This window comes from Uloborus diversus, chromosome 5, assembly GCF_026930045.1.
Source record: "Uloborus diversus isolate 005 chromosome 5, Udiv.v.3.1, whole genome shotgun sequence".
NCBI classification, from domain to species: Eukaryota; Metazoa; Arthropoda; class Arachnida; order Araneae; family Uloboridae; genus Uloborus; species Uloborus diversus.
The window spans coordinates 29,949,032-29,968,903 of NC_072735.1; the positions used below are offsets into that span (position 1 = coordinate 29,949,032).

At 32.7% G+C, this 19,872-nt stretch overlaps 1 protein-coding gene across 3 annotated transcripts in view; it reads right to left on the bottom strand.

Moving 5' to 3' along the window:
- The window catches only part of LOC129222760 (zwei Ig domain protein zig-4-like), a 65,771-nt gene that overhangs the window by 22,903 nt on the left and 22,996 nt on the right, over positions 1–19,872 (bottom strand). The window contains exon 1 of one of the 3 annotated variants that reach the window (XM_054857290.1): positions 11,604–11,733. The exons of 1 other annotated variant lie outside the window; for it this stretch is intronic. The gene's annotated coding sequence lies outside the window, so the exon portion shown is untranslated. Of the gene's footprint in view, positions 1–5,833; positions 5,909–11,603; positions 11,734–19,872 lie in introns of those variants that run through there. One more of the 3 variants, XM_054857289.1, reaches the window with a different exon arrangement.

The window sequence follows — 19,872 nt, forward strand, 5'->3', positions numbered from 1 at the left end:
ATGAGTATGAAAGAAATTGGTAGAATAGTAAATACATAACTCAATAGAAAAATAGTTTAGCGTTAGAGAGTAAACATTATCATTTGACAGGTTAAAGAAAAAAGCGACTACATGAAGATGTGCAATGTATATATAGTGCCATTAGAGTATCAACAAGCCCTATAATACATGAAGGAAGTGAACTTATTAACACAAAAAAGTCTGAACATAATGAAGCCATACAAACAGATGTATTTAAGGTATTTTAAGCAAAGGCCGTGACATGTACGCCACTTTCAAATGAGAGAGAATTAAAAGTGAAAACACGAATTTCTGGGCCCCAATGAAAAAAGAAAATCTAAATCTATGTAAAAATAACACGAAGAAAGTTTCATCAAATATGGCTGGTACTGCTCTACAGTTAAAAGCCGATCGTTATTTAAACTTCTGCTAGTTGTATCGAGGAGTCGAGCAGATATTGATTTAAAAACAGCATATGAATTTTAGGCTGTTCCACAGTCTACGTTTAATCTGGATGGGTAGATAAAATTGTCCCAAAACAAATCAAAGTTAATGAAGGTTTTAGAAGAATGGCTTAGAAAAAGTAGACAGCAGCATCGATGATTCTTTGCCGAACCCCATGAAGCATACCGAAGCAAATGAACAGAGAATCTTACAGTGTTGCTGTTCTTTATGGAATAGCACAACTACAATCATAGAAGAAACCAAAGCAAGTGAAAACATGTAATGATTTAGCTGCAGAATTTAATAATAAGATCAAGGAAATTCTTTTAAATTGTGATGAAACACACTTAGTGTTTGACACATACATCGAAAACTCGCTAAAATCTGCCAATCTGCCATGCGGAAAAAAGAAGTACATTAACACCCATTGAGTTCAAAATAACCGATTGCACTAATATTAAAAACGTGCACATGAAGACCCTACTTTCTCATGCAAAAACAAAGGATAACTTAACAGCTTATCTGGCGGATAAAGCGTTAATATACACACGCAACATTGAAAAAAAACCTAATCGTTAGCTGGAGAAATGAAGTTAAATCATCTTTAAAAGGTGATGTGACTGCACTGCAAAGCAGTCATGGAGAGGCGGGTGTTAAAATAGTACTGGACTATCTTCATGCTTCTGGAGAAAGAGCAACCAGTACTCATATATATTCGCCTGACACCGATGTATTTTTGCTAGCATTGTTCTGGTTAATATCATGTCACTCTCCATGCACATTTTTGACTGGGGTACATAGCAACCGAACGATGACCAGCATTATGACCGCATTAGGACTAGATAAAACAAGAGGAATATTATGACTGTAATGCTCTGTCAGGAAGTAATATAACAAGCTCACTTGTTTAGAAGGGAAAACCTTTTTTTTTTTTTTTAATTTATGAGACGGCTGACAAAGATACTCTCAACGCTCTGACTCATCTTGGGGTCAACTGAAGAATTCGGCACATATGATAAAATTGTTAATGAAAAAAGGCTTTATTTGTTCTGTATATGTGCCACTGACAAAGATTTCTGATATTGGAGAATTTCTTTGGTTTATGTTTTCCAAGCAGGAGACTCAAACTGAAAATTTGCCTCCTGCAAGAGCATCTTTGTCTCCTTACATTTTAAGAGCGCATTATCAGGTATTGGAACGGCGTCTTGCTGACCAGCAGCACCCGAATTTAGCATCACCGTCAGACTTCGGATGGGAAGAGAAAGACAACTTCTATGTTCCAGTTATGTGTACAATTTTTTTGTGCTCCTGAGTCAATTTTAAAACTAGTTCAATGCAGCTACGTAAAGGGAAAATGCATAGTTTCATGTAAATGCAAATCTCAAAATATTTCATGCAATGAACTTTGTGTGTGAAGATGATGAGGACTTAGGTGAAAATCATAGCCATCAAAGCGATATTGATAAAGCTTCAGATGAAGATCTTTAAGTAAGAACTGTTTGTTTACCTTTAAATCTACATTTTGAATTAAAATTAGAGTTTAGATAATGAAATCAATCATTCATTACTAGAGTACATAAACAAAATTATCATTATATCTAACATTAAGTAACGGAAGTTGTATTTATTTTCTGTATTGAAAAGAAAAAAGGCTTCTTATAACCCCAAAACGCGTGTATGCAAATTATTTTACAGGTTTTTTTGGAATAATAAATTTGATTTTATCGTACAAGCTTTCCAAAATATTTTTAACTGTTACTGGTTACTAAAAATCTGCATCTAAAAAAAAAGAATAACTTATTTTAAATTGGCAATTAGTTTTCAAATTTGAAATATAATGGTATTAAAATATTAAATATACAAGATAAGTTGAAAAAATGGCATAATATGCCTCAAAAATCAGTTAAAACCGAAAATTTTCATCAATATCTAGTGCAGGCGCCATCTTGGATTCATGACGACACACAGGCCATCTGACACAAGTTCAAACAAAACACCCGGTGAGGCATAGTTATATAGGCCATAAGGAATGTATTAGAATTGGTCTCACAATTTCCTCACGAAATTTCACACGGAAGGTCTTTTTCCTTAAGTATGCAACTGGACTAATTGTATATCAAAGCCTATTCCGCATCCAGCCATGTGAACGTATTTTTTTTTTTTAATCCTTTTCAATATTTTGCCAGGGTTAAAAGAGCGCGCGTCCCATTATTTGTATGCGCCAGGAAAAAGTTCTTCCTCTCTTCTATAAAATTATTATTATTATTTTAATTCTTTCTTTGTTTTGAAGCACAATTCAGTTATCATGCTCTGGTGAAGTGGACCGCCCTAGAACAACAAGAATAACTCATACCAATAAAAAATGACCAAACTATTAGCCTCAAACAACGCACACCTGAATCGCCTCTGTACAAATCTTCTGAATAAAATATCAAGATCATTCACCTAACAAGACGGCAATTTTCTAATTGTGACACCTTGAGAGACGATACCACTTAACGAGACGCGGCTTCGCTTGAAGACAGAAATGACCAGCAATAAATACTCTAGAAATGATAATTGCAGGTCTGTAGCCGTTATTAATCGGCAGGCTTAATAACGCCCTACATGTGTAGACAAACAAGAATTCAGATGCCGGTACCGGCATTTATGAATGAAACCTACGCGTCTTTCATTCATGCTTGCAAGGAGTTACATAAGGTGTGGTAGATATTGCGTCTTGGTCGGGAAATATCTGCTGCTGTATAAACGATCAATTTCAAATAACTACGCGTGTTGAATGATGATCAAACAATTAGGGGTGCCCCCCCCCCAAGTTCAATGGAGCAAATCCCCCCTCCCAAATTTTTCTCAAACCTCTTTCCCTTTTTTATTTTTCCTTTTATTTTATTACTTTTTTAAAAACATTTTTTATTTAAATTATTTAAAAAAATATTTTTTTATTTAATTTATTTTAAATTCATTTTTTATTTAATTTTTTTTTTAAATATTTTTTATTTTTTTAATTATTATTATTTTATTTGAAAAGTTCTGTGCTACGCAAATGACATACACACATACACACACTCAAACTAAATAAAAAAAATAAAATATAATGAAAAAAAATATATATAATATAAAAAAATAAAATAAAATAGGTAATTTAAATTTAAAATAAAATAAAATAAATAATTTAAATTAAAAATAAATCAATAAATAAGTTTAAACAAATAAAGTTAAAAGAAATTTTAAAATCCCCCCCCCCCAAAAAAAATTTTTGATGGTGCAAATTGCGCCATAATCCCCCCGTGTGGGCACCCCTGCAAACAATAAACTGCGCTTTTGTGTTTTTCATTGAAATTATATGTTCTCTTCGGAATAATCCTCAATGTAGATCAAGTTTTTGAGCTTTACCATTATTGTGAAGAATTAAATATAAAATGAAATAAATAAATATAAATTATGAGGTAAAACTTTTGAAGGAAATAGTTAATCTTTCTCCACTTCTTATTTTTAGTACCTTCATGAATATCTTCGAAAAAAATAACGGTAGACTCAAAAAAGTTTCGCTTTGGTCTTCAGCATCTTTCAAGCTATTTGTTTTGCACCCGTTCGCTTAGCATTTGTTTGCAAAAAAAAAAGTCTACAAATTGTTTTGTCCCCTTCTTTGGTCTTTCAAATTAATAACTCTGTTTTTTCATTTTATCTTGTTTAATCAGTTTCACCCCGCAGTGGTTTAGCCATTGCTCTTTTTAGTTTTATTTACAATATCAAAATATTGAAATTCTTTTGAATAAAAAAAAAACATACAGTTTATTTGTTTATTAATTGTGATTTTCCTACAATAAAAATCAAGTTTCAACCTCCATTTTTTAGTGACAGAGAAAAAAAAAAGTAGAACGGCATGATAAAATAAACATAAAATTTTCATTTGATGAAATTAGTCTTTTTATACCTATCTGTTGGACAATTTAATGAGCTAAAAATTAAGTATTTTTGTTTATTTACTTTTTGTGATTTTTCTATGATGAAAATGAAATTTCAATCGGCGCATTTTTTTAGTGATGTTTAAACAAAAAAAAAAAAAAAAAAACACACACACACAAGAAACAACACAAGATAAGATAATTATATTCTACTATAAAAGTATATGAAAAACTTTTTTAAAAATTATATTAGTTTTGAAAAATAATCCCCAGAAACAATGCAAATGCGAAGATGAAAACAAAATGCCAAAAAATTAGTAAATAAATAAATTTTTTTAAAAATATTATAATTTTTCATTTGCTTCCAATTTATCTGTTATAACATTAAAAATTACGCAATTTTTTTGTGCGTTTCCTATAGTAAGAATAAAGCTTCTAACTACGTATTTTTCTTTAAGGGATATTCTAACAAAAAAAAAAAAAAAAAAAAAACACGAGAAACGACACACAAAAAGTAAACGAATAAAACTTTTTGTTTAAATGTATTACATTTTCACTAATTGCAATTTATCTATTTGAAGATATGTATTATGCGTTAAAAATCACACAACTTTTCGTGAGTTTCCTGAAAAAAAAAGCTGAAACCTACCATCTTTTCTTTTAGGATATTCTGAGGGGAAAAAAATCCCAATAAACGATAAATACATTTAAAAAAAGTAAAGGAATAAGACTTTTAGTTTAATTATATAATTTTTTTTATCTACAGGCAATTTATCAGTTGTAAAATATTATGCATTAAAATTGCATTCCCCCCCCCCCCCCAGTGAGTTTCCTATAATAAAAACATAGCTTCAATCTAAGCTTCTTCTTTTTTTTTCTTCTTTTGTTTGTTTAGGAATGTTCTGAAAAAAGAACACGAAGAAGCGACATTACAAGAATAATGAATAAAACTTCTTGTTCAATTTTCTATGCATATATATATATATATATATATATATATATATATATATATATATATATATATATATATATATATATATATATATATATATATATATATATATATATATATTAATATTATAATTATATTGATTTTTAATTCATAATGTTTCTCAATTTATTTGTTGAGAAACATTATGAATTAAAAATCACACAATTTATTTTTTGGTGATTCTCCTATAGTAAAAATAAAACTCCAATCAATGCTTTTTTTTTTCTTTTAATTGTTTTCTGACCAAAAAAAAAAAAAAATCACCAAGTATGACGAAAAAGTAAATGATTGAAACTTTTCGTTCAACTATATTATTTTTACTTACTTGTAATTAATTCTAATGGAAGATATGATGCATTAAAAATCACACACCTGATATTTTGGTGATTTTTCCATTATTAAAATATAAATCTTCAATCAATGCACATTTTATTTTTTTAGTGATTTTTCGATAACAACTGAGATATTAAAAGGAATCCAAAGAGTTCATTACCTTATCTGCACTTGGAAGAAATAAGTGTATCACCAGGGCGCCAGAAAACAAATAAATAACCACGTCTGTGTCGCCTTCCCTTCCCGTTGCAAACTAGGAAATGCATGGTAGCCTTCCAGCTGCCATTGCGGTTTCAGAGAAAAGGTGATGCAACGGCGATTTGAGATGTCGTAGGGAGGAAGGCGGTAAAAGGGGACACAAAAGGTGTCATTGTTGTTCTTCGCTGACGAGGGAGGAAACTTTGTGACTGACAGTTCTGAAAATGATGAAAGATTGGGGAGCGTTGCATCGAAAGGAGGAATTCTTGGCAGGTTGCTCAAATGAAATTCATTGAGCTATTAGTGTTGGAGCTCAGTGATGAAAAAACAGCGTTATGGGAAGAAATCCGCGGTTTTTAAAAATGCACCTCCTGCAGTTTTTAAAAATGCAAGTCAAAACGATTCTTGCGAGAATAGCAAGAACGGGAACTCAACTAAAAATTAAAAAGTCTCCTTTTCAGTTTTTAGCCTACTTTCCCAGTAAAAGTCAGAAAAAGAAGAAAAAAGCATGAAAGAAGGCTTAAAAATATCGCGAAAAACAAAAAAAAGTCAAAATTAAATAAAATAATTAAATAAATATCAAAAAATTAAAAACTGAAAAGTAGGGTATTGAGATGGGGGAAAATGTCTGTCATTCTGCCCGTCCCCCCTAATAACTTTTGAATGAATAGTCCGATTCGAACAAACTTTTTTTTGTTCGAAAGATCTCGGCGAGGACACCTCATTCCCATATTTCACTTTTTGATTTGAACTATTTTTTGTTCAATTTTGAGCAGTTTAAAAAACTTAACATTAGCGCCTACGGGGAAATTGAAGGCAATTCCGAACTGTGAGGCGAATTTGCTTCAAACTTTGAAGGAAAAAGCTTTTGATGAAAAACTTGTATATAAAATATATTTTTGATTTGAACAATTTTCTGTTCAATTTTGAGCAGTTCAAATCCCTTAACATTAGCGCCTACGGGGAAACTGAAAGTCAATGTAGATTCCGTACTTGAAGGCGGATTTTTTTCAAACAAATTTTGTTGGAAATAGCTCTTGACGCCAAACTCCAGACTCCGACTTCGAGAATTTAGGGGGCACCTGACTCCGAATCCGACTCCTGTGCCCGACAATTAATCGGACTCCGACTCCCCGACTTCGACTCTGACTTCGTAGCTTTTGCAAAAAATAATACACGGAGGACAAATCTCCGTGGATAAAGGAGTCTTCGACTCCTTTATCCCAAAATGAGATTGACTCCGACTCCGACTCCGCAGCTATGGTTTTAACTGTGAAATAATTATTGTTGATATGACTTGTTTTTATTTTAACGCTAAAGTTTTAATTTAGGTATTCAGTTTTCGGCGGATAAACTCGAATTCATTTATGTTTCTACATAAAGATATGCGCAGACGATTTTTTTTTTTGACAATAAAAATTATTTCTTTAAATTGACATTTTATTGTTTTTATTTATTTCGGTAAGTGCATTAATTGATTAAAAAAATTATTTTTGGCAGCAGGGGAGAAAAACGATTTTTTTTTGATATGATGTATTTATTTTAAAGAATTTATTAATTTTAAATATTATTCTTTCGTTTCGAAAGCTATTAAAAATATTTTTTTAATGGAAAAAAGAGCATTAGCTGCATTGTTTAAAAGGTGCTGCTATTTTATTTGTTCGTTTTTTGAGAATATTGATCAGGTACTAGAAAGTAGTATGGGTATACGGGAAAGTAGGCTCGTTTAGTTCCAGACGGAACTTCTTGTTTGTGCTCAAATCACAACGGTCGCGTTTGAGCTAAGCGTGCGGTTATAACGGCACTCTCGTAAGTAAATGCTTGAACTTGAGAGAGCTCATTTGTGTTTGGGTTACAGAAGTGACATTCATTGAGCTATTAGTATTAAAACTCTGAGACGGAAATGCATTGTCATGGAAAGAACTCTGTGGTTTCAAAAAATGCAACCTTATGGGGGTTTCCTGAAGAAAGTCAAGATGACTCACATAAATCTCAAGAACGAAGACAGCTGTAATCAAAATATTTTCTTGTTCAGCTCTTTTTTATGCTTGGGATGAAAGGGGTGATATCCTTAGATTGGGACACTGCCAATACTCGTTCAGGGAAGGATACAAGGGGAAGATCATGACACCCCACCCCCTAAACCGTCGACTATAGTATCAGTCCAAATTGTGTTCATACACTTTTTGAATAAAATGTAAGTGATTTCAGTAGTGTTTTCAATTTACTTTAATTTTATCAACTTCCTTCAAATATTTTTGAAAGTAGATATTTAAAATTTATTTTCCTTGCTTATGAAATTAATTTGTAACGTTTATGTTCTATTTCTGGCCGATTTGTGACATTTATTGACACCAAAGCAGTTTCAGAAATTTTTCGTTCCCAAAACATTAGGTTCGTTCATGGGGAGGGGGGCATTCTTCAGCATGACACCCCTCTAAAATAGGGGTCTGTGGCCACCCCTGTATTAGTTACAACAACGTAAATCCAATTTCCTCAAATCCACCTTAACAAGTGGAAGATGTCAAACCTCAGCGGATTGAAAGTGAACTTAGCAGAGTCAGACTCGGGCTCACCGGGCCCAAATCAAAACATTCAATCGGAAATATATAATGCAGTCGAATCCCGACTTACGCGAGGGATGCGTTCCAAGACTCCTCGCGTAAGTCGAAACTTTGCGTTGTGGAAAAATGTATGTAGTTTTTTTAGAAACATACTAAATCCTTTTAAACATTTGTAAACGCCGCCCAAAACTGCTATAATGCATTCATCAACTATACATTACGGTTTCTTACACCAAGAATTGAACTGTTACTGTATTTAAAAAAAAAGCTGTTTTGTTCAACATAAAATACTTTGAGATGCACAAAATGAATAATCGATGGGAGGGAAAGACATAAAATAAAACAACCCTGTACGCACAGTATGTAGTAATAATAAAACGCTGCACTATAATAGTACTGTATAGTAGATACAGTAATAATATTAATGAGTTAAAAAAAGAAGATGATGATGGTTTATGCTCCATGATCAGATTATTATTCTTATCTAGTATAGTTTAAAATACGGTTGCTTCGCGTTGTCTTTTATAACGTTTCCATTTATGGCAAGTGCCCCTCCTCCCGATCTCTTTAAACCACAATATAAGAGCAGCTTCCATTTTCATAATATTTACTTTGCTTAGACTCTGCACGCTTCAATATTGAAACTAAGTTCTGAACTTTTACGGATATCCTTTTGTTTCGACTTTTCACTGTATGTCGCATAGAAGATTCACTCATACTCATTGCGTTGCTACCATCGACGTTTTGTAGATGTTCAAGCATATCGAGAATCTTATTTTTATTTATTTATTTATTTTTTTTACAGTCAGAAACTTTCTTTTTTCCCTCATCTTTATATTTTAGATGAAACAGCGCACGATGGTGCCATTATATTTCATCAACTTTAATGTTTAGAAAGAAACAAAAACAAATGAAAGATGCTGGGCGGTTATTTCATGCATTAACAACGCTATCCGTAGACTAGTTTGATGCGGGAACTTTTGCTGTTAGTGATGCTAAAGGGATGCAATAACATTCACGAAATCAATATTTAGTTGTAAATAATGAAGTCAATACTTCCTTCCGAAAAAATTTGTGTTGTGGACAATTAATCGTGTCAGCTCTAAAATTCGTTACTCGTGAAAAATTCGCGTTATAGCCATTTCACGTAAGTTGAATCGCGTTGTAGCGGGAGTCGACTGTACTGCTATTTTTAATCACTTCTCTTTATTTTTTTTTTTTCTTTTCAGTTAATGGCACTTGAGATACGACATGTGACTTAGTTAAAACTTAGTTTATGCAAGAAACCCACAACTTTTCACTTTTTGGCTTCGAATTGGCACATTTTTAATGAACCTAATTCCATGTATCAAATATTACACCATGATTTCCATCGAATCTGCCTCATTTATCAATTGATCATTTTGACATGTGGCACCTGTTTTAGATGCTGAATAATATTAGAAACTATGTGATCTGACTCATGTTTGACTGAAATTTATAGTATTAAATCCGCACTTTAGCTTAATCAGCGTTAAACAGCAAAGTGCTAACTAATAAAAACGCTGCTTTTGATTTTTTTTCGCAAAAATAGTTCCCGAAAATGCACCGATTGCAAAGTTTTGCGAAGATTTTACTAAAAACTTTTAATAAAGACAGAAAAAAATCTAATTTATAGTCTATAACGAATTGGTGAGGACTTGTATTTAATAAATATAAATGTGCGAGTAATAACTTATTTATTTTATTTACGGCTTTTTCATGGAAACTATTCCAAAATTTTGTGACGCAGTGGTATTGTTTTTGTCCTTAATGTGCGATCTCTCAACATTTTTTTCATCAGATTTCTGCGGAGTTGGAGTCAGACTGGTTTTAGGGTAAAGGAGTTAAAGTCGGAAGTCGAAGAAATTGAAACTCTAAGAATCGGAGTCGGTAACTAAGAGTCTACTACTCTGTCAGTGCTATGGAGTCAGCATCATTTTCCGACTGATCAATCGGACTTCAGCACCGGACTAATTTTGGGGTAAATGAGTCGGAGTTGGAGTTAGAGGCTATAAAACCTCCAGAGTCGGAGTTGGTTATTTGCACTAAGACTCCGTAGCCCTACTTTCCATTATACCAGGATGAGGAGAGAAGGAACTTTTACTTTGAAATGCCACTACGTTTTTTTTTTCTTTTGGCAAAGGGTCGTACAAACAGAACCTTAAAGCTGTGTGTTTATTTTATTATTCTCGTGTAGACATGCTAAAAGAACTGTTGTAAATATTACCTCAGACCACTAAAATTTAGTAGCATAATGTTCTAGATCCTCAATTATACTTATTGAACATGTTTCTGTAATTGAACCTATTTATGGACATGCTAAATGATTTATCAGTTATTTACATTGACATTAAAAGAACTCAAGAAGGTCACGGGTTTTCCATCCCAGCACTATACTTTATATATTAAAAAGAAAAAACAAAACTGAATAACATTTCATTTCCAAAAACTTCACCTTTTTTCAATAATGTGTATGTATAATGCACCACTAAAACATTTTTATTTCTAATTTCTTTTAACTACTATTTCAGAAGATTTTTTTCGATAGCATCAAAATGTACAACTGTAATGTTTACTTTTTTTAAAAATTGAATGCAATTTTGTTAAAATTAATAAAACTGCTTTCAACTCGAAAAACCAAATCGCAAGAAAAAAATGGCGCATCAAAATTATTATTATTTTTTCCTTTTTGACACTTTATAAAACTCTTCTCCAATAAAAACTTCAAACTTCATTTCAGGCGGTGAGAAGCAAACGTTTCTAGTGAGAAAGTTAAAAAATTTAAGGATAACCAGTACAAATGATACGTGAACCTCTCCACTGTTTTGTGACAAGAGATAGTACTAGTAGTTCTGGTAAGAAATAATATTCATTAACATAACTATACATTTTATTTTGTTACTATATATACTGTTCAAGGAGTAAATAAAGAAAAATATTTCATTCAACAGCAAGGAATCTTTTACCCATGCTGCTATCGAAATGTAAAACATCAAAACTTATTTTTAGATATTTTTTACTTTAATTTTAATGAGTTTTAAACATTAATATTTTTTACACATTATATCAAAATAAATAGTTTTTATCAAAATAATGAGCAATTAATGTCTGAAAAATATATTTAAAAAAAACATTTTTGAAACTCACCAATTTATCCTCTGCTTACTCTGGCTACCACAGCGAAAGAAATACTGAATGTAACCGTCATGTAGTTCCCCCACCTGCTAAAAAAAATTCTTTCTCCTAGCTCTCCTATTTCTACCAATCACGTTCCGCGTACTGTACCAACCTGTCAGAGATTCGATATACTGTGAAGAAACCAGAAAACTCGACCCTTTTTGTACTTACTAAATGGTATTTTTTTTTCTTCAAATTATGACCTAGAGTTGGAAAGGTAAATGACAGATTTCTCGGACGTTCGAACTTGCACCAGCCAGAAATTATGAAAAAAAAAGAAAGAAAAAAATATTAAAGTAATTTATGCTGTGCCTTCCGAAGCTGTCTGCGGTTTTCTTCGCTTGAAAAATATCGTCTGCTATTGTTCTTCCGGATATCACATTTGATTGATTCGATAATGTTCAATAATTATGCTAATTCAAGCTGTTCTAATTTGCAGCTTAACTATTTCATTTTTGTTGGTTAATGCAAGACGCACTTGCTTGACTTCAAAGGAATTACAAACGTTAAACAAAATTAAAATAGAATTCAGAGAATGAATCAGACTGATCAATTCCAGTAACTAAAAAAAAAGCAATTTGCATACGTTACTTATTCCTCCTTGACTTGGGGATTGAAAATCCTTCAGCTCTTAAAAGTCTCTCCCCATCTCAAAGAAAAAAAAAGTAAAGAAATTTTTGAAGCTTCTGGCATGATCTCTAGTTACAATGTTATGTATTTAAAGCTGATGAACTCTAGTATTCAGTAGCGTGAAATTTTCTTTGAATTACACTTAAGTTTTTATATTTTGAACTGAAAATACTTTTTTTCCCAAAGTTATTTTTAAATTACTAGCTGCTATTGTTACTGCTTTATAAGGTTTCCTTTGGAGCTCTTTAATATATATATATATATATATATACACATTAGAAATATCACTATTTTACTTTTTTTTCCGTTTACTTTCTCCTATTTTATTTTTTAATTATGGGGCACAGTTTCAAAAAACCTATCATTGAACAAGTTTCATTGAACCAAATGTATCAAATGTAAACAAAACGGAAAAGAAGTGAAAAACTTACAGTAGATAATCTTCCATAATTCGCTAATGTAGGAAATACCATCTAACGTAACAGCTTGCTATCAGTTAGTTCTTGATGGTTAACAGTTTAGTTAGATCAATTAGTAAATTAGACTCGATAAAAAATAATTAAAATATTTTTCAATTGTTTCTTACGTATATGGGCAAGTATTTTTTTAAATTGATTTTAAAATTACTCATTAAAACAAATTTTATATTGTAATTAAAGCAGAGGAATCATAACAAAAGAAAAATATAGTTATATTCTTATTTTTTAAATCTTCCTTTATTTTACGTACTTTTGATACACATATTTTCGAAACGTTTTGCTATTGAATTCATATTAATTCCCAAGTCTAGCTCCTTCTTTCAAACGGTGTTGATGATTCCTGTAATTGTCAAGATGTTTAACATCTTTCTTTTTGAAATTCTTTACGGAGAAACAGGGGTGCCCACAAGGGGGGATTATGGCGCAAGTTGCGCCATCAACATTTTTGGGGGGGATTTTTTTCCCCAGAAGGTTTTTTTTTAACATGAAATTCTTGAATTTTGGAAAGAAAAAATATTTAAACTCCTTCAACAAGAAATAGATGCATAAATAATATTTTTTCCGCGTACTCTTCAGGGCCGTCGCCGTAGCAAGCCCCAATCCCCGTTTTTCAGAAGTGCGGCCGCCAATTAATTTCATTTTAACGACGCAACTAACGACGAAAAAGGAAAACTCTTCGTTGTTTTAAAAAAATAAAATAGTAATTATACATGAACAAGTGAAATAATAGTGACAAAAAGTATTTTTTCTGTCAAATTGTAATCTTAAAATACAATTTAGGAACATCTATGATTCTCTTTTATCAAGAGTATCAAGTAAGAGCAGCAGAAACGTACACTTTAAACATTTTTATTAACAAAAAAAAAGTATTCAGTACAGTACCCTCTTCACTAGGCCGCAGAGTGCGTAGGTCTGCCAAGTCGGAAACTATGGGCTCGGCTCGAATTAAAGTATTAGGCATAGAGTAAAATTTGAATGATGGGAGGGAGGACAGGCGACCAAACTAACATGTTGCACGCCTTGTCTCTCGGCGGCCCTGGTTATACAAAACCATGCTTCATGGTTTTGTAGTTAAAAAAATAAAAATATATGAATAAATAGGACAGCCCATAGGATAGGGGGCGCCGAAACATTCCCATAGGTATATACTTTTTTTTTTTTTTTTTGATGAAAAATGTTGTCCTGAAAATCAATGCTAAGAGGAGAAAAATGTATTGGTCGCCGAAATAAATTTGAAATAGAGAGATAGAGGGAAAAAAACAGTTAAATGCAAAGAGAGATTCAAAGTACAGTCGAACCTCCATATATCAAACTTCAATATATCAAAATTTTCTATATATCGAAATCCCAGCAAATTTCTATGTTCATTATACATAGAAAAATTGTTTCTATATATCGGAAAAATCTCCATTTATCGAATTTTTTTCGAGGCATTCGTAGATTTTTTTTCCTCTTTAAACTGTTTGTCTCATGAAAAATAAAGGTTAGGGGAGAAAATTATATTCACTAAAGGTTGCTTCGAAACTCATAAGGAATCTGATGTTCAGGGGTGTGTAGATAGGTCGTTGCTTCGTTTTAGAGTTCTTAAATTCCCTCAAGTTTATTTCAAATATCTTAGTTGTAACCAGTAACATTGTAAAATCAGTTTCAAGTTATCCCTTTTGTCTGTTGATTATCGTTCCTAGTCATTTTAGCTGCAGTAAAAATCATTCAAGTTAAGTAGATTAAATTTTTACTTTTCTCTATTTGTCAAAACAAAAATCCCCTAATGTTGCGGATCAAGTTGACTTGTCGAAGAATGAAGATGTATGAAGGCGCAAAAATATGTAATTTCTGTTATTTTTTTCATCAATCCGATGCTCATATAAATAAGAAATTAGGTTTCATACATAAAAATTAGCTTTAATTTTAATGTTTTAGGAGATTTTTAGGATAAAATAAAATCGCAAAATCGCTTCTATATATCGAAATATCTATATACCGAATTTTTTTCCGGAAATTTGCTACTTCGATATATGGAGGTCCGACTGTATTATAATGAATACTCACACCAAAAGTTCTAAATGTTTGAATGTAAAAATCGTAAGTAAATCAAATTTTGATCAAGAGATGCAGGTAACATATTCAAAATTAAATGAAGTGGAATAATGATCTAAGGTATCGCAGAAAATTACCACATCCACTTATATTACCACTGTATGTTTATCAATTATTGAAATTTACAATGAAGATAGGAGGGACGTAGCCAAACTGAAAGGAAGAGTGGGGAAAAGGAGAGTGAACTCCAAACCCTTCCTTTTACGTCCCCAAGGCTGGCCTGGAGGTGAGTTTTTAAAACTTAGGTTTTGAAAAAATCCCGGGAAAACGTTCTCAAACCCCATTTCTTAACCTAACGTCATTAAAAATGGTCTACACCTAAGTATTTAGGACTGCAATTTCGAAAAGCCGTGAGAGTGCTCCCAACGTAACCTCCGAGAAACGCCCTCTTAATTAATCATTCATCACCATTCAAGATCGAATAAATTTCGTCTTTTGAACTTTAATTTAAAAAAAAAAAAAAAACTCCCTGAGGTGTCTCGAAAAAGCTGTTGTTCTCCAAATATTACCGAAAATCCTCAAAACCTTCATTGTTAAGGCTTCAATTCAGAAGATTTTTCGGGGAAGATCTCCAAAACCTTCTACTCCTGCAACAGTATTTAAAATCGTCTACGATTGAGTTAATTGAATTTCAATTTTGAAAATTTGCCAGGGGAGGACTCCGAATCTCTCCACCCATTAACATTACCAAAAATTTTCTAAAACTGCGATTTCAACAGATAGAAATTTTTTTCGAGAGAATGCCCCCCCCCCCCTCTCTCTCTCTCTCTCTCTCGCCAATATCATCGAAAAAAGTCTTAAATCTCGCTTTTAGTGCTTTTATTACGAAACACTTCTGGTCTCGAGACTCTTCAAAACTCCCCCTTCCCTCTTTCATCGAAGGTTGGCTTAAATTACATTTTCGGAGCTTTAATTTCCAGAAACTAGCGGTGCACTAAATTTTAACAAAAAAAAGGTCTACAATCGCGTTTTTAAGGCTTCAAAATTTCAAAATTTCGGGGAGGGCGCATCTTTCTTCCCCTTAATATCACTATAGATCATCTAAAACTGCATTTTTCAAACTACAATTTTCAGATTTTTCCCGGGGGAGAGCCCCCAGACCCTCCTTTACGTGTCATAATCACAAGTAATTCACAATTGGAAATGCGTGCTTGAAGTTTGCATTTTGAAAAATTATAGAACGATGACCCCGAGTCTCTTCCTCTCTCAACATCACCATAGGTAGTGTAAAAATATTTTTCAAATAACAATCTTGAAAATTTCCGGGGGTGAGCCCCGGACTCCCTCTTCTAAACATAATTAAGTATAACGTACGATTGTGTTGAGAACTTAAATTTGGAAAAATTATCGGGAGAGGCTGTCCTGGAGCTCCTCTCCCCCTTCCTCCCAAACTTAAAACATAGTCTAAAACTGCGTGTTTATGTCTTCAATTTCGAAATAATGCAAGACGGTAGCCCTCCGGCACCCCCTAATTCTGATTGAATATTATCCTTACGATTAAATTTATATTGCTAGTACTAAGGTCTAGTAATATGACTATCCCTGCTAAACCAGAAGCCAAATCTTCTCTGTCTCTGCATATTGGAACATGCGTTTGAAACAATTAACGAGCCGTCAAAAGCGTACCCCCCCCCCCCTTCCCCAGTTTTTTGACCTAGCGACGGCCCTGGTACTCTTTCCAAAATTTAATGACCGTGTCTCTTTTTCAATGAAGGGAAAATCACAGACGGCATGGAATTGGTCTCCGTTTCAAAACTGGATCAGACGATTTGATTTCTTTTTAATTTTTCATAAATTTTCTGAAAGTAGCACAATTCTGCATGATGATTGTGTATGTAAAAATGATGAGAGGTAGAGAGGTCAAAAATATTTTATTGTTTGTAATATTTCTGACCAGTATGCTCTAGTCTTCCAATGATTCATTTGCACCTCGACAACCGTTAAGAACGAGTTTTGAAGTATGCGAATAACATATTTTTTATCTCTCCAATTGACAATTAATGTATTTTCTTCATTAACGAGCTTAAGATTGTGAAGCATTTTTTCATTTCACTTTACTCCCATCTTCTCTACCATTTTTAAATTGATTGTTTCAATTTATCATTAGATGATTTTTATTAAAACTTTCAGTGATGTTGGTTTTCGCTGATGGAGGTAGAACAGTTTGTTCTTAATGTGTTTAAATTATGTTTCGTAAATCATATTTAATTTCTTCAATATCTGATATGTATAGAAGGATATTTGATTCATTACAATTCTCGAGTTCTGATTTTCGATGTGTGCTGAATAGCTGAATCCAGTTTTAAGGATTTCCGAAACATATCTGTCACGCTGTGTCTGACCCATCTTTTTTAGATATGCAACTTCAATTTTAGAAAACTTCCAGGAGAGCGCCCCCCCCCCCCCACTGCAGTGCCAGAATAACACCCTCTTTATCATCAAGTGTCATCTAAAACTGCGTTTGTCGAACTGCAATTTTGAAACATTTATAGAAGAGAGCCCATGATTCCCCCCTCTTTCCCTTACACGATCAAAGACAAGCCTAGAAATCGCCGGGGGAATGGCACCGAAATTCACCTTCCACTAACATTATCCCGATCTATCAAAACTGCGTTTTTAAAGCTACAAGTTCGAAAATTTAAGTGGAGCGCCCCTCTCCTTCCTCCCCTACTCTCGTCAACATTATTAAAAAATCGTGTTAAATTTGGTTTTCAGGGCTTCAATTTCGAGAAAATTCCGGGAGAGTTTCCGAAAACTCGTTTTCTTGACGTCACAAAGGTCGGCTACAATTGCGATTTTAGAGCTTCAATTTCAGAAAACTGTTCCCCCCCAACCATTTAGCGTTTTTAAGACTTCTTTAATTTTGAAAATTTTCCTGGGGAAAGCCATAGGATCTCTTCTTTCCCTAACATTACCACAGATAGTCTAAAACTGTGTTTTTAGAACTACGATTTTAAAAACAAAGGAAATCCCTCTTTCACACAACGTTAAACTATCTACAATTGAGCTTTTAAAGTTTCAATATTGAAAAATTACCGGGAAGGGGCCACCAAACCTTTTATCCCCCAAACATCACCAGAGATCGTCTAAAACTGTGGTATTAAAACTACAATTTCAAAAATTTTCCGGAGGAGAAATCCCCGGACCCCCTATCTAAGTGACAATAAAAAAAGATTCATATTGTATAGATTCATATTGTATACATCTAGTAATGACTCCATCCCAAGCCAGAAGTTAAATCCACTCTTCCTGTAATTGTTCATATGTTTGAAAAACAAATAAGGTGTAGCAAAATTCAGAGGTACTCAAAACTTACTCAAGGTGCACGTTGTAAAATTTAGGAAGACAAGGCAGGTCAACAATCCAACAATATTTCAGTTCAAATGCTATTTGTTAGCGTTACCCCCCCCCCCCCCTTGAATTTGACTGGAAATTAAACACTCTAAAAACTTATATTTAACCCGATTGTAAAGCGAGAAAATTTTTGGGGGGGAATTTGCGCCATTGAGCTTGGGGGGGATGGGCACCCCTGCGGAGAAAAGAAGACAAAATAACATTTAAACCCTATTAAGAAAAGAAAATGTCGTTTTAATATTAGTTCTTTTAAATTTAATTGGTTTCAATGTTTTAAATTTTAGATGCTCCTTTTTTTGTTTCCTTGTTCTCTTCCCTTTTTTTCTTTTCCTTATTTCTGTCTTTCTTTCATTTTTTTTTTTTTTTTTTTTTTTTTTTTGAAAAAAAGAAAAAAAATTTCCTAGACAATCACTTCGGAAAGCTATAAGGCATCTGGTAATTACTTGAAATGTCAAAATTATGTTTGAAATTACTTCGCAAAAATTAAGAAGAAAATGCACTTTCAGTTGACTCATTTTCTTTCATTAAAAACAGAATACAATCTTCTTCCATGAACAGTTTTCTTTTCTTTGTAAGAAAATTAGAACCCTTGCAAACCATTGACGAAATTCGGTCCACATTAACGGACGCCGACGTGACGAAGTGAACGCAACAGGAGGAAAAGAGGATGAAAAAAAAAAGTTCTCATCTATTAGGTAAACATTGAAAGTCAAGGTGATCAAAGAACCTTCGTTTGCGTGTTCATAACTTTCTACTACTGGTCGTTCGCTTAAAAATGCGCTTTTCTGCGTAAGTTTAAAATGCAGGAGACTGAAAGTTAAAATACCAATTCGAAAATCTCAAACGCCACGAGCGAACGAGAATGTAAAAAATAAAAATATAGGAGGTTAAAAAACTGATATTATAAATCTATGCTCTGCCACAAAATCGTATTTGTTGCAATAACCTTTCAGAGAACGCTATTGGTCCCATAGATATCCCTTTTGTTTAAATTTATTTAATAAATTAACGAATTTAAACAATTATTTATTTGTTTATTTATTAATTTTTGTGTGTAATTGAGACATTAGAACTCTAATGTTAGGAAAAAAGTAAAAACGTTAATGATAAAAAGTAGTATTAAATTTTTTTTTCTCGCAAACCTCGATTTTCTGCGATTAAGTTTATTTTCCTCGAGCTGGAAAGAAAGCTCAAATTGTAATAAATTTTAAATTCAACGGAGGTCCTCAGTATTAATTATTATTATCATAAACGTAAATTTTCCATCGTCGTACATAGAAAAAATAGTGACGTTGGATGAATAGAAAAACGACCTAGATAATAACAACTCACTTTTAAAATAAATTACTGTTGACGTGAATTAAATGAAATTGAGCAAAAGAAGAAAGTTCCCAACTCCCCCCGCTTAATCTACAGAACCTCTATTTTCGCTAACCGTTAGTCCTACATCAGCGTTTCTTAATTTCTTTTATTGGTGGAACTTTTTTTAATGCCCACTTTTTCGTGGAACCCCCCTTTTTCGTCACCAGTTTGCAGTGGCGTTTCGGAAGGGGCCCAGGTTCAAACCTCAAACTAACTATCACATTAACTATTTGTATTTGTCATTAAATAGCTAATTAAATGTATTTCAGTAACGATCATGTTAATTATTGATAACTCCTAGTTATTATTTGTTATTG